This window comes from Protomyctophum bolini (genome assembly GCF_963924005.1).
Source record: "Protomyctophum bolini genome assembly, chromosome: 21".
Classification (NCBI taxonomy): Eukaryota; Metazoa; Chordata; class Actinopteri; order Myctophiformes; family Myctophidae; genus Protomyctophum; species Protomyctophum bolini.
Genome location: NC_137882.1, coordinates 22,698,813 through 22,713,508, shown reverse-complemented (window position 1 = coordinate 22,713,508; position 14,696 = coordinate 22,698,813). Strand labels below are relative to the sequence as shown.

The window sequence follows — 14,696 nt, the reverse complement described above, 5'->3', positions numbered from 1 at the left end:
CCAAAAATGGAAATTATGTTATGTTGTTGTGATAATATAACTGCATCATCAAAGTGTGTACAATTTGTGTGTGCACGTGCCATGCATGCAAGAATCGTTCCTGTTGCATCTCCATATTTCAACTTTGTGTGTCGCGCAAAACTGGTGAAAATAGACAATCTATAAAGCTCACAACACGCAGCGATGTGATTGTGGGCATTGTGGGCTTGTAGATTGTAGCTATTTTCACTAAATAATTGATATTTTTATTTTATAATAGCAGAATGGAATGGGTTTGGACATTAATAATATTATGGTCAAACCTCATGTTATGTGACAGTTCTCTATCGTGTTCGAGACTGGCTCTCCACTACATATTATTCAATATGTACGGGAACTGACCCGACGGGGCAGTGTACATGGATATCTCTTTAAGACACATCCTCTATGGTGGCCCTGCGCAGATGCCAATCAGCGGGCTATTTAAGCCCCATCTGTGCAGAGCCACTTCGATCTTTTGATTTCCACGAGAGCAGACGTTACGTAGGCTATCTCAGCAGTTTGGAAACGCATCCATAAAGACTATATTAGAACAGCTGCGTGGCACAGTCCACTTACCTAGGTAAGAAGAGAGCCGGTCGTCGCGACTCCTCTCAGGGCGCCGCGTAGCTCCATCGAAAAAAAAAAACAGCAACAGCAACAAGCTGCAGGCCTAATCCGCTAGACAGTGGAGGAAGCCTCAGCTTGTCCGTGCGTCCGCTCCCTGGTGAAACCCGACCACGTTGGGGGAAACCTTGAGACGGCGTTCGGTCCGTGCGTCCGTTCCCTAGTGAAACCCGACCACGTTGGGGGAAACTAGGAGACGGCGTTCGGTGTGGCCAAAGCCAAGTGCGAAGCCGACCACGTTGGCGGAGCCTTGGTTCCCTGGCTGCAGAAGCGGTGAGACCTCCGGGTCTATCATCGCGGCTGTACACCGCGGCGGCGGCCGGCGGGGTAGAACCCAGAGGAGCTGACCCAGTCGGCGTACTCTGAGGCCATCTACGGTCGTTGTTCGTTGCACCGCGGTCCGGCCGGACCACACGGCAGAAGGGAAACAATAACAAACTCCCATCGGCAGAAGCGCTGGGAGACCCAGAGCGGAACCGACCTCGTCGGCAAACCTCCCGGTTGACCATCGCGGCTGTATAGTAGACAGTGTATACGGCCAGTTCACACGGCAGAGAGGAAAAAACAATAACAAACTCCCGACTTCCGCGTTGACGTCATCACGTCGGCGTTGGGAGGGGGCTCGAGTGAACACACTCTGTCACCCTCACTCGTCGTGTAGGCTGGTTGCCAGGTTGTCTATGATATAAGCGGGTTTATACACACTTATAGATATATAGGCAGATAGTATACTGTGATACATATCTATATACCCATCTACTAAACTGAATAGCTATACATTCATGTATTTATATATATATATATATATAGATAAATTAAATATATATAAATTAAATATATGCAGTTATAATACATGTCTATATACTTAAGTTGTCTGAATAATCAAATAAGTAGATAGATAGATATCTATATATGTATATGAACAATTTGAACATATATATATATATCTATATATAAATTATAACACATAGCTATACATATTGAGGTACATAGGGGAAACAGAAACATGGCCACTTCAGTGCACACCTGTTCGGTGTGTGCGGTGAAAATGCCCATGGAGGACGGCCATGACAGGTGCATGTGGTGCTGGGGTCTGAACCATGCACACATGGCCAGGTTGGACCCGGCATCCTGTATAAACTGTTTCATCCTGCCGGCTAGAGTGAGGGAGGCCAGGGCTCGATCATTCTCTCTGGCACCGGTAGAGGATATTTTAGCCCAGCATCAGGCCAAGCGGCTGAAGACTGCCGTCGGGGGCGACCAGCGGCGGAGGCAACCGCCTACAGCCACAGCTTCGTCAGCCCCACCAGCTCCGCTAGCTCCGCCAACCCCAGAGCGTCCGACAGCCATGGTGGTGGCTCCTCCGGCTCTACGGCGCCTTATAACCAGGAAGAGGCGCCCCCTTCGCACTCCTGACGGTGGGGGGGGCTCAGCCCCCTCTTGCCGCCCCCTGGAGCAGACATTGTTCTGGGGGACAATTGGGGCGGACCCCTGGGTGATTTCCACCATGACCCAGGGGTATCGACTGCAGTTCCTGCGTTCGCCCCCACGGACACGGTCGGTTACTGTTACAGTGGTGGCGGACGTGAAACACAGGAAGGCTTTGGCAGCAGAGATCACCACTCTCCTGGTGAAGAGGGCCATCAGAGTGGTGCCGCAGGCCACCCAGCAGGCGGGTTTCTACTCCCGGTACTTCCTCATCCCCAAAAAGGATGGGAGGCTGAGACCAATTTTGGATCTGCGGGGGCTCAACAAGTATTTGAGACCCCTGCGCTGCAGGATGCTGACGGTGCCGAGGGTCCGACAGGCCATCCTACCAGGAGATTGGTTTGCATCAATCGACCTGGAGGATGCATATTTCCAGATTCCGATATGGGAGGGACACAAGCGGTATCTCAGGTTCGCCTTCGACGGCAGGATCTTCGAGTTCTGTGTCCTACCGTTCGGAATTTCACTAGCCCCCCGCACGTTTACGAGGTGCATGGACGCAGTCCTGGGACCTCTGCGGGAGGAGGGCCTTCGCATCCTGAACTATTTGGACGACTGGCTGGTGTGTGCCCGCTCAGAGGGGCAGTGCCACGACAACGTGGCTCGGCTCCTGCAGCATCTGGGTCACCTGGGCCTTCGCCTCAACGAGAAGAAGAGCAAGCTCCAGCCGTCACAGTCCATGGAGTTCCTGGGCATGTGTGTGGATGCCAGGGCGGGGACTTTGTCCCTCACTCCGGTGAGACAGGCCGCCATCAGGGACTGCTTGTCCCAGTTTCGGCTGGGGGACAGGGTGACCTGGAGACTATGTCTTCGCCTGTTGGGGCTTATGGCGGCCACAGTACACATCGTGCCCCTGGCACTCCTGAATATGCGGCCAGTACAGCGTTGTCTGCTCAGTCTGGGCCTTTGCCCTCAGAGAGACCTGCAGGCCATAGTACTGGTGACACGCAGGCTGCGAGTGGCCCTCCGTTGGTGGGAACAGCCGGCCACTCTGACGAAGGGCAATGCGCTGGGTCCGGTACTGCGTCGTCAGTTGGTTTCCTCCGACGCCTCGCTGACAGGCTGGGGAGCAGTCCACAACGGCAACGGCGTCAGTGGTCGGTGGCAGGCGCCTTGGTCGTCCCACCACATCAACCTCCTGGAATTGCGGGCAATCTATCTAGCGCTTCGCCGCTTCCAGACAGAATTAAGGGGCCGCCATGTCCTGGTGAGAACGGACAGCACAGCAGCGGCGGCTTATGTCAACAGGCAGGGCGGCTTGGGCTCCCCTCGCCTCTGCAGTCTAGCCCGGACGATATGGGAATGGGCACACCCGCGGCTCAGGTCCCTGAGGGCGATGTATGTGCCGGGCCAGGAGAATGTGGCTGCAGATCAGCTCTCCCGAGAGGGACCCCCCCGTGGGGAATGGAGACTACAGCCGCAGGTGGTGCACGAGATCTGGAATCAATTCGGCACCGCCGTGGTCGACCTTTTCGCCTCCAGGGAGTCGACGCATTGTCCCCTCTTCTTTTCCGTGGCGAGGGACGACCCTCCCCTGGGCACAGACGCGATGGCACATCAGTGGCCGAAAGGTCTCCTTTACGCCTTCCCTCCCTTCGTCCTCCTACATCCGCTCCTCCAGAGGGTTCAGGCGGAGGAGGTGAGCCTCATCCTGGTGGCCCCCAATTGGCCCCACATGTTCTGGTTTTCAGCAATTGCTCCCCTCCTTCAAGGCCGGCCCTGGGAGCTCCCGGTGCGTCGGGACCTCCTGTCTCAAGCCCACGGGTCGCATTTTCATCCCTTTCCCCAGGGACTCAAGCTCTGGGCCTGGCCCCTGAGAGGGCCGAGTTCCTAGCCATGGGGTTGCCTCCATCGGCAGTTGGGACTCTGCAGGAAGCCCGGGCTCCATCTACAAGAAGGGCGTACGCTTTGTGGCGAGGCGGGACCTTGTCCGAGATTTGCACAACAGCATCTTGGTCGACGCCCCCCACATTCACAAGGTTCTACTGCGTGAACGTGGCAGCCAGCACCCAGTTCACAGGGCATGCACTGGGCTCCAGGCAGTAGCTTTGGACTGGCCTTAGCGTCTATGAGTTGGTTGACTGGCCTCAGTGTCTGTCAAGGCCAGCTGGGCCTAGGTGGCGGCTCGCACCTAGGTCACGAGTTTGTTGACTGGCCGCAGCGTCTGGCTGGGCCAGCTTGGCCTAGGTTGCGTCTTGCACCTAGGCCACGAGTTGTCGACTGGCCGCAGCGTCTGGCTGGGCCAGCTGGGCCTAGGTGGCGGCTCGCACCTAGGCCACGAGTTTGTTGACTGGCCTCAGTGTCTGGGGGCCAGCTGGGCCTAGGTGGCGGCTCGCACCTAGGCCACGAGTTTGTTGACTGGCCTCAGTGTCTGGGGGCCAGCTGGGCCTAGGTTGCGTCTTGCACCTAGGCCACGAGTTTTATTGACTGGCCACAGCGTCTGGCTGGGCCAGCTGGGCCTAGGTTGCGTCTTGCACCTAGGCCACGAGCATCATATTCTTATCCAAGGGTTTTGGAGCACATTGGTGAGCTGGCGCCAGGGATGGCTACGGCCTGGGCACTCACCACTTATAGGCTCTGATTGAATTCAGGGTAAACTGCTTCGGGCTGCCGTGGGGGCAGCTGGTCTGCTTATTTCCTCGCGGTGTGTCTTAGAGAGTTCCCGTACATATTGAATAATATGTAGTGGAGAGCCAGTCTCGAACACGATAGAGAACGGAGGGTTACACTCTCTGTAACCCAGGTTCTCTGAGTGGAGAGACTGGCTCTCCACAAAAGAGCCGCTCCGAAATTCGTGTCAATCAAGTTAATCGAAGTGGCTCTGCACAGATGGGGCTTAAATAGCCCGCTGATTGGCATCTGCGCAGGGCCACCATAGAGGATGTGTCTTAAAGAGATATCCATGTACACTGCCCCGTCGGGTCAGTTCCCGTACATATTGAATAATATGTAGTGGAGAGCCAGTCTCTCCACTCAGAGAACCTGGGTTACAGAGAGTGTAACCCTCCGTTATGTAACATGGAATGTCACTTGACGTACAAACTCAGGGCGGGTGAACAACTGAACACCCTCCTTAACCTATATGTTAAAGGTGGCACCCTATCCCCAGCCCTCCTTAACCTATATGTTAAAGGTGCAGGCACCTTATCCCCAGCCCTCCTAAATATATGTATTATGTTAAAGGTGGCACGCTATCCCCACCCCGCCCCTCCTTAGTCTATGTATTATGTTAAAGGTGGCACGCTATCCCCAGCCCTCCTTATTCTATGTATTATGTTAAAGGTGGCACGCTATCCCCAGCCCTAAGCTTATTCTATGTATTATGTTAAAGGTGGCACGCTATCCCCAGCCCTCCTTATTCTATGTATTATGTTAAAGGTGGCACGCTATCCCCAGCCCTAAGCTTAATCTATGTATTATGTTAAAGGTTGGCTGTCTTCCAATTTCTCCAAGCCATTGCAATTTGATATCATCGTAGGATAATAAAATTTCCGTGAACTTCCCCTTTAACCAAAACCGCTACATGTAATGGGATCGCAGTGATAGGACCACACAATTCAAATTAAAAAGTAGCAGATCTACAAGCTTGTGGATCTGCTACTTTTTATGCTTTTGTGTGACGCTAGTGTATATAGTATGATCAAGCCGGGCGTATACAAAAAGATTACACCCGTGTAAGTGTAGGGCACTCTTATCATCATGACGTAACATGTCTATTTGCTCAGACACTACTCAATGGGAATTTAATCTTTGTGTAGGACATAAATAGCCGATTTGCTCAGACAGATATGACGTAAATTCTCGATTCATTGTCAATGGGAATTTAATGTTTGTGTATGACGAAAATCTACACTAATAGCTGAAGGGGCTAGTGCCTCTCAAAAACACAATAAGTTAGAACTTAGAATATAAACGCGGGTTAGGGTTAACGGAAACAAGTCTTCCGATCTTGCCGGGACGCATTAAACTAAGTGACACGTCTGAATGCATGGCAATTGGATTCTGCCCCGCATTGCGATCCAATGAGTCTCAGTCAGTCCACATCCATCGACTGTCAGACATGTGTTGTATGATCATAATTGTGTGGAAGTCTGGGATGCGACGCGGGACAAACGGCAGACGTCAGCGACACATTCTACCTAGTTTCAGCACAGGCGATAACAATGCAGAGATGCCGCTGGCCAGTAATGTAATGGCACGTATAGGTCAACTGGTAGGTTGCTGCCATATTGGTAGCGCCAACTTAAAAAACAATGGCTGATCTACAAGCTTATATATGTCGTGAAGTGACGCATTGTAAGCTAGTAGATCTGATATTTCTGCTCTTTTTACGTATGAGAAATGTTCAACATGGACAAGATTATGATAACAATAATTGCAATTAGACGATTATGAAATAATTGTGACGACCCTATACTAAACCTTTGTCTGTTTTATAAAACATAAACATGTCAGTGCCGTTTCTTAGTATTTTTTGTTATGAAACCTCACATTTCTAACATAACTGCATGTTTGACTTTTGTTATATAAACTAAACCGTTTGGAGAAAAAAAAGAAAAGAAAAAGAAAACAGCAGAAAATACCGCTCTAATTTGATCAAATTTGTGGCTTAGAATGAAACCGCGTTTGGCCGATCCATCAACCCCCAACAGGTGATAAAACGCAGCTGGAGGTCTGAGAGCCAAGAGCGGGTCAGGACTAGATGCATTTAGAGCGTGCCAGGCCCGATTAGACACCCCGGAGCCCGCTGGAAGTTTAAAATGAATCGCCCTCCCCGTAACAATGGAGGGACAGAGTGAACCCGGGGATACCGATGGTTTCATTACTCAGCGCTCCCTAACCTGGACAATAGAGGGGAAAGATTTAATAACTGCTCCGCGCAGCAGGGCGACGGAGCAAATCACTCACGCCGACAACCGAGCTGTCAGCCCGGTCCGTGTGTGTCTGAGAGAGCCGTGCCCTCCTGACCTATAAGCCCTCGTGGGCAAAGCAAAGCCGTTTGGCACGTAGATTACCCACGCAGAGTTTAAACTGCGGGGGGGGGGGGGGGGGGGGCAGAGATGCCACCGGAATCTATGGAGAGCTCTAGTGACCGCGCCACAACGTTCACACGGAAAAACTGCCGTATAATACGTTATATTATAGAGGTGTTGGTGTGGTGAATTTAAAGGACTAGTTCTGAATTACTTCTATCAGTATACACACCCCATGCCATGGAGCCTTGAATTCATGGAGATTCTTTCGTTTTTTGTGCCATTCCCAATCCAATAATTTGATGCCCATCACAGTCTCCGGTAGGAGACTTGCAGTTATCTCCTACCGCGGACATTAGCATCTTTCCGCCGGTCATCAAATTATTGGCTTAGAAAAAACAACAAAAACTAAAATATCTCCATGAATTCAAGGCTCCATGGGGTGTGTAACTGATTTGGGGGTGAACCACTCCTTAAGGTTGGTTTTGTAAACAACCTTCAGAATTTGGCAACTGTAGGTCAAATTGGACTTACGGTAAGCTGTGAAAGATGTTCTTTGTTTGCACATTGGGGTCAGGTATGTGGGTGAGAGACAAGCATGTCTGGACAAACAACATGGCTACAGTACAACGATCTGGCCCTAAATTGATTCGATTGCATGCCAAATCAGTCCTAAAAATGCAAATTGTATAATGTAAAGTAAAACATAAAACGACTAAAAGGTGAAACAAATAATAATAATAATAATAATAATAATGAAAAAAAAGACTGTGATATCACCACCACTCCTCGTCTATTATAGCTTAAAAACGTATTTATACCGGACCGATACTACTTACTTAGTCAAGTGATTGACACTTCACTAACAGCACCACATGACATCATCTCTGTAATCTACTGTAGTTACTGGACAAGTACACTGGGGTGATTGTTTGTAACTGCTGGAAAACAAACACGACATAAGATTTTCCAGTAAAAAACAATGAGTGGCATTGGAAAACAACTCGTGGATAATTCCAAAGACAACACTGGACTTCATTATGTGCTGCTCTGCCAAAACGGAAGGGCTACTAGGCCAGGGAACAGCTTCCATAGACCATACAGTGTCTGATAAATAGGACAGCTGTCCCTACCCTGGTGGTATTCTCACACAGCTCACACATAAAACCATATGCCAAGCTCTCTCAGTACTGTTTAAACCCATGCCAAGCACTCTCAGTATGGATGTTATACTGTTGTTTAACAGATAACAATGGAATATATATATATTTATTTTCTCTTTTTTTTTTTTAACTTTTTTTTTAATTTTAATCAAACATACATGTAAACGAAACGACTATGACAATTGAGAATACATACAACAGAAACAAAACAAAGACAATATACGTACAATACACACAAGGGGAGATATCTGCCTCTCTTCTCTATTGATGATCCTAATTCATTCATTCATTCAAGTACCTCAAACAGGTGCATCTGCTTCTACAGGTTAAACAGATTTCACTGATTAAACAAAATCAGGTCTTAGGGTAGAGATATGAGTAATCCATCTAAACCAGTTATCTGTGAAGACTTCAACTTGACCTCAAAAGCTGAATGTAATTCTCTCCATAATAAATATACTATATAAATTAAATTAATCCATCCATTCATAGCCACCAGCAATACCCTCAGTAGATACTGATCCTGCTTTGCAAATTGAAGTCAATCCTTCCCGATCTGCAAGACACATATGGTTTTAAAATCAAAAGGAATGTCAACAGTCAACACCAAAAACTGCTTCCAGGACATTGTGGACACTTCTCCAAAATGGAACCACAGAAGGGCAACTCCTCATTTTTAACTACCAAACAAAACTATGTGACGCGACACAGTGTGACTCGAGTGGCATTCCTGGAATCCACACAAGTGAAATGACACAACATAAACAACTTGTTTAGGTGACAAGAGGAAGTAAAAAAGTGTCTCCAGATGGTTTTCAGCAGTAATGCATGATATTTACCAGGCCAGAAACAAACACATCTTCGTCCATCGTTGGCCAGAGCAGCTGCCACTATAGCCTATCACTCACTGACCACAAGCTGAGATTATATCTCTGATGAACAACTTATTATAAGCGACTTTGGGCTTGTTTTTCTTACTTATAAATATTGGTAGTTGCGGTTGGTCTTGCTGTTTTGTGTATAGCCGCTAATTTGGGCTTGTTTTTTAAATGTTTATACCAGTGGTTCGCAAACATTTTAAAGTCAAGGACGCCCCCCCCGAATCTGAATATGTGCCCAATGACCACCCCTAGACACTCAGTGTTTCTGTATGCACTGGACCAGCCACGAGGGGAGTGGCTAGTTCAGTGCATACACATTCTGAAACTTCTACAAAAAATAAAGTTACTAAACAAGCGTGAAAAAGGTTGGGGCCGCGGTGCAGCACGTGCATGTGTGTGCGTGTGTGTGTGTGTCTCTCTGTGTGTGTGTGTGTGTGTGTGTGTGTGTGTGAGAGAGAGAGAGAGAGAAAGTGTGTCCTCTCCTCTCTCTCCAGGAATGCTCCAGTATGGGGCTCCCTGTGGACTGGGCCAGAGGGTGGGGATCACACACTGGAATCCTGCCCTCGGCTCCACTCACATACTTCAGCCTTGAATCACTCGCAGAAAATCCCCAGCAGTGCACGCACTGCTGGACCCCCACAGCCCACGCACTGCTGGACCCCCACAGCCCAGTAGCCAGTGGTGGAAAATGTACTCAATTTGTTTACTTAAAAGATGGAGATGGATGATTTTTTTTCCACCCTAAAACATGATTGGTCTTATTGTTATATAAGGAGGAAGATTTTTTTCCAAAAAAAGTGTACAGTATTTGTTAAAATGTCGTTTTTATGTGGGCACCCCCACCAGTTCATTAAGTATGCCTGGTTTGCCTGGTGGGTGGTGATGGGTGGTGATCCACCTGAACTTAAGCAGCACTCACAGCTGTAGTTGTATGATAAAGGGGGAGGGGTTAGGGGAGGGGCTGATAATGTGACTATATTACTGTTTTTTTCATTGGCACGTTTGACTGTCAAGGGTTCGGCCTTCAGGAAGAAACCCTAAATACAAAAGGAATACATCATTCCAGGGTGTCTAATGAAGTACTGTCACCTCATAGACACATGAAAAACTGGAAAAATACAAAAATCCATCTTTAAGTAAGTATGTATGATATGTATGTAAGTATGTTAATACTGTAATGTGGAAGTAATCCGTTACAAGTGAAAGTCCGCTATTCAAAATGTACTTGAGTAAAAGTACAAAAGTATTGGCATGAACTTGGAGTACCAAGAGTACAAGTACTCATTGTGCAGAATGTCCCGTTTCAAATGTAATAGCAGATCTACAAGCTCACAATGCGTGACGATGCAACGCATTGTAAGCTTGTAGATCTCTCCATTTTCAAATGGCCTTATGTTTTGTAATTATAATCAAAATCAACACAGTACCTAGTAACGAAGGTTTTCAAATAAATGCAGTGGAGTAAAAGTACAATATTTACCTGTGAGATGTAGTGGAGTAGAAGTAAAAGTACTGAAAATAATACCTCAAAATTATACTTAAGTATAGTATTTAAGTAAATGTTCCACCACTGCCAGTAACAGCTTACTAAATTAAAGAATGATCCTGGTTGATGGGAACACGTTGTCATTTTTGCTATAGGTTCAAATATGATTATTTCTTACTAAGCTATTAGTCTCTAGGGATGACCCTAGAGAGGCTGCAATGACCCAGAGGTTGATTACTTCTGCTGGCAGCGAGTCCACATAACTTACTGTATATTCTCTCTTGTGTATAAACTAACTGCTATACATCACTGGGAAACATACAGTACTCACATACAGTATGCATGCCCATTGCACAATTGTATGCAAACTGTGCTTAATATGCGTGAGAGAGAAATGAATAACTCCTGGCTTTGACAACTTCAGAAAACTCCACCTAAGGCTGAACAAAATTATACTTTGGTCTCCGGTTGCCGACCGACTCTATTAAATATGCGCGACCCAGATGATTGTATTGGCATTTGGTGAAGAAAAAAAAATAAAATCAAAATCCGACCGAGTCAAACCAAAAAGGTCTTTGTATTAATATATGGATATACATGCAGCCCAACAAAACGTACCGTACACCTGCCCAAAGCCCAGAACAAAAAGGAGGAGTTGTTTAACGACGTTGACCTCAATGAGGTGAAAGCAAACTAGCAAAGCTCAAATCAAATTAATATAAGAAGGTTTAAAGCAACCATGACAACTCTCCTGTGTATCCCATTCCTCACACGTGGATAAAGAAGAGAGAAAAGTAGGAGCTGTTTATAAGTGCATTGAGTGTCGCGCCTTAATATTCCATTCAGCCGAGACCGGTACATGCATCTGCTTCTGCTAAAACTCTGATGATTGTGTGTAAAAAAAAATAAGTTTTAATTTTAAATGCATGCACGTTGAGGAGACGAGAAGAGACAAGACTTTTTTTCTTCTCGCTCACCCTCTACTGCAACGCGCAGCCTGCAGGGAGGCTCTCTCTCTGTCTGTCTGTGTCTCTCTCTCTCTTTCTTTCTCTCGCGTTTTAATCATAAAATGGTAATTGGTCAATACGTTATATTATTTCTATATAGTCCACATGTATGTCTGCCTGGCTGGGTCGGGTCTCTCAGAATGTCGGAAATAATTGGATATCCAAACCCACAGGAACGCACCCAGGATGCCGGCCCGATTCCGGCGAGCCGCCCCGTGTCCGAAACGGTTGAGAAATGACAGAGTTACCGTGTGGGGGTCCCTCTACTGTACTGTACTGGCACACCCAAAATCACCATATATACAGTTTTTTGTTTTTGTGTTTGTGTGTGTTAGGTTGCGCACAGGTGGTGAAAAACAACCATGCTGTTTTCGTGCTCAGACGCACCCACACACCCACCCACACACAGTCACTTAAGGAAGTGGTTGCACCACTTAATACATTCCCTACTGACTCAGCCCAAAAATGACAGCCAACCGGAGACAAACTATTAGTTTGTTAGGCCTCGGTCGTCACTCCAACCCCACGTGCTCCGACTGCCACACCGGAGCACTCACTCACTGCACCTCAACCTCAACACTTAGCTGGACACGGTTCAGGCACATCATGTGCAATCAGAATCAGTTAGTAAAGCAAATAGCCCAGGAGCTATAAAGAAACTGATACTGTCTAACAGCAGCGCATGGTTTCCCTATGATGCAATTAAAAAAGCCATATCCAGACAGTTAGCTAAATTAATTAGCAGTTATCTGGCTCACTGGCTTGAATCCCCCTACAACATTTAATAGCTATACATCTTAATGTGTAAATTGGAAACATTTTGTCAGTGGGACGATTGCTTTCCTTCATCCGTTTACATTGTGGTACAGTGATATATACCGGCTCAGTGGCCTTGTGGTGGGAGTAATCCGCTCTGAGATTGGGAGGTCGGGATTCAATTCCCCCGGCCGGGTCATCCCAAAGACTATAAAAATGAGACCAAATGTCTCCCTGCTTGGCTCTCGGCATCAAGGGTTGGATTGGGGGGTAAGTCCCTGCGCCATACGATTACCATGTCCAGGGGGTGTACTGCAATATTACACAAGAGGGTGTGCATTACCATGATTATTCTCATGGCATGTGATGCGGTCAGGAAACGAGGCAGAGCCGCGTTTCGCAAGCATCGCATCTCAGCGTCACATCCCAGCTTGTAGATCTGCTATTTTCAAAACAAACAAAAGAAAATAATATATATACATTTGAAATATATCCCTCAATCCCTGGCTCAAAATATATTCAGATCAGATGGGAGTCCAAAGACAAATACATCATTTGGGGTTCCTTAACATGAAAATGTTTATACAACATTCGGAAGCAAGCGCGCTCTTTAGAAACGAGCCCTCCAAAAAACACAACCCACAACTACCGATATTTACAAGCGACCTTACGGAAAAACAAGCCCTCCGTGCACTCCATGTACGTGTGAGCAAAACACACCGACACAGATCAGCTGGGGGGTTAAAGAATATGCAGCAGCGATGTGTTATCTCAACCTAGGCTCCAGGGCCTGACCTGGACGTCTTGCTAGCGGTTGCAGAGAGCACATCATGTCTAAGAACGTAGAGCACATCATCACCTGAGTGGAGCAGGTGTTGTAATCACTGACAGGTGTACTTCCGCCTCCATTCCTTGTAAATCTGATAACACCCCATATCAATTTGATCATAAAGGATCCTCTTTAACGTGGATTATCATTCAGGTCTTTCTTCACACGAGAAAAGACAAAGACGGCCCACACGTGAATGGGTTCATTGGATTCTTTGTTGACATGAAAGACACAGGTCCTGGTGGGGCCTCTGCCTCAACCGATCCATCTGCATTCTAAGCATCCAAGAGTGTCCTATTGGTTTAGCAATGATCAAACACACATTTTCAAGAGAGGCAGCCAAGAAGTTATGAACTAGGAAGCCAATCTCATTTGACATCTCATGATCAGGGCGTGTGAGAGATAAACAGAACATTATGCTGATAATGACTCGTTCAAACTTGTCAACAAAAAACAAAACAAAAAAACGCGCGACTGCTAATCCTCTTCGTGCTATACAGATGGTGGGGGAATCACGTACGGGCCTGAATCGATGCAAAGACATCACACAAAATGCTCTGTGGGCCATTGTGATTCATAAAACACAAAAAACTAAATGAAGCCAAGGCAATGTGGTTATGACCAAGACAAAAAGAGAGAGCCAAACCTGCCCCTCCCACTGCTGTTGGCAGGGCGCAACAACACAAATAGAGCGATAACAAACGCAGACAGTGGAAACGAGAGGGAGGGAAAGATGGGATGAGGGGTAAGTAGTACAAAGAGCAACAGAGAGGCAGTTACAGCACCAAAGGAATGTCCAGGCTCTGTTTTGTGGAGTTTCAGAAACAAGCATGGGGAGCTTCTTACCTCGAAGACAGCACGGAGGAGATACATCAAACTCAGCATTCTGTGAAGGTTCTGGTTAGAGAGAACTACGAGGGAAAGAGAGAGAGAGAGAGACTGAGATGCCCTCTCAAGGTCTCTCTCTCTCCCCTCAGTGATTCTTCTGCTTCCAGGCCCCACCGCCACAACTATTTCTACTACTACTACCACTGTACTACTAGCACTCTGCATCCAGCTCTGTAGCGGCGGCAATGCTTGGGACACTTACTACGCTCGCACAACCTGTTGCTATTTTAGACAGACTTAGCGCTGCTGATCACAGCCTGCGGGGCAGGCACAGCAGCGGGGAGAGGGTGGCGCAGGGACGACGGGAGGGAGGGAGGGAGGGAGAGAGAGGAGGGATAGAGGAACAGAGGGAGGGAGGGAGAGAAGAGCCTTGGCAGAAGCTAATGCTGAGGTTGCATAGCACAATGAGAGCTTAGCAGTGGAGCCCCACACAGGTAGGCCTTGTACAAAGACATACATCTTTGACATGGTTGAGAACAGTAAAGCTGCTGCCTGTGGGCGACGTGACGTCTTCCAGCCATACTTCCTTGTCTGGATAGGATAGGATACAGGATAGCATAGGATAGGATGGATACAAACA

At 47.5% G+C, this 14,696-nt stretch overlaps 1 protein-coding gene across 2 annotated transcripts in view; it reads right to left on the bottom strand.

Annotated features, from left to right (window-relative positions):
- Positions 1-14,696, bottom strand: part of LOC308336771 (uncharacterized protein) — a 169,866-nt gene that overhangs the window by 111,533 nt on the left and 43,637 nt on the right. The gene's annotated exons all lie outside the window — the stretch shown is intronic.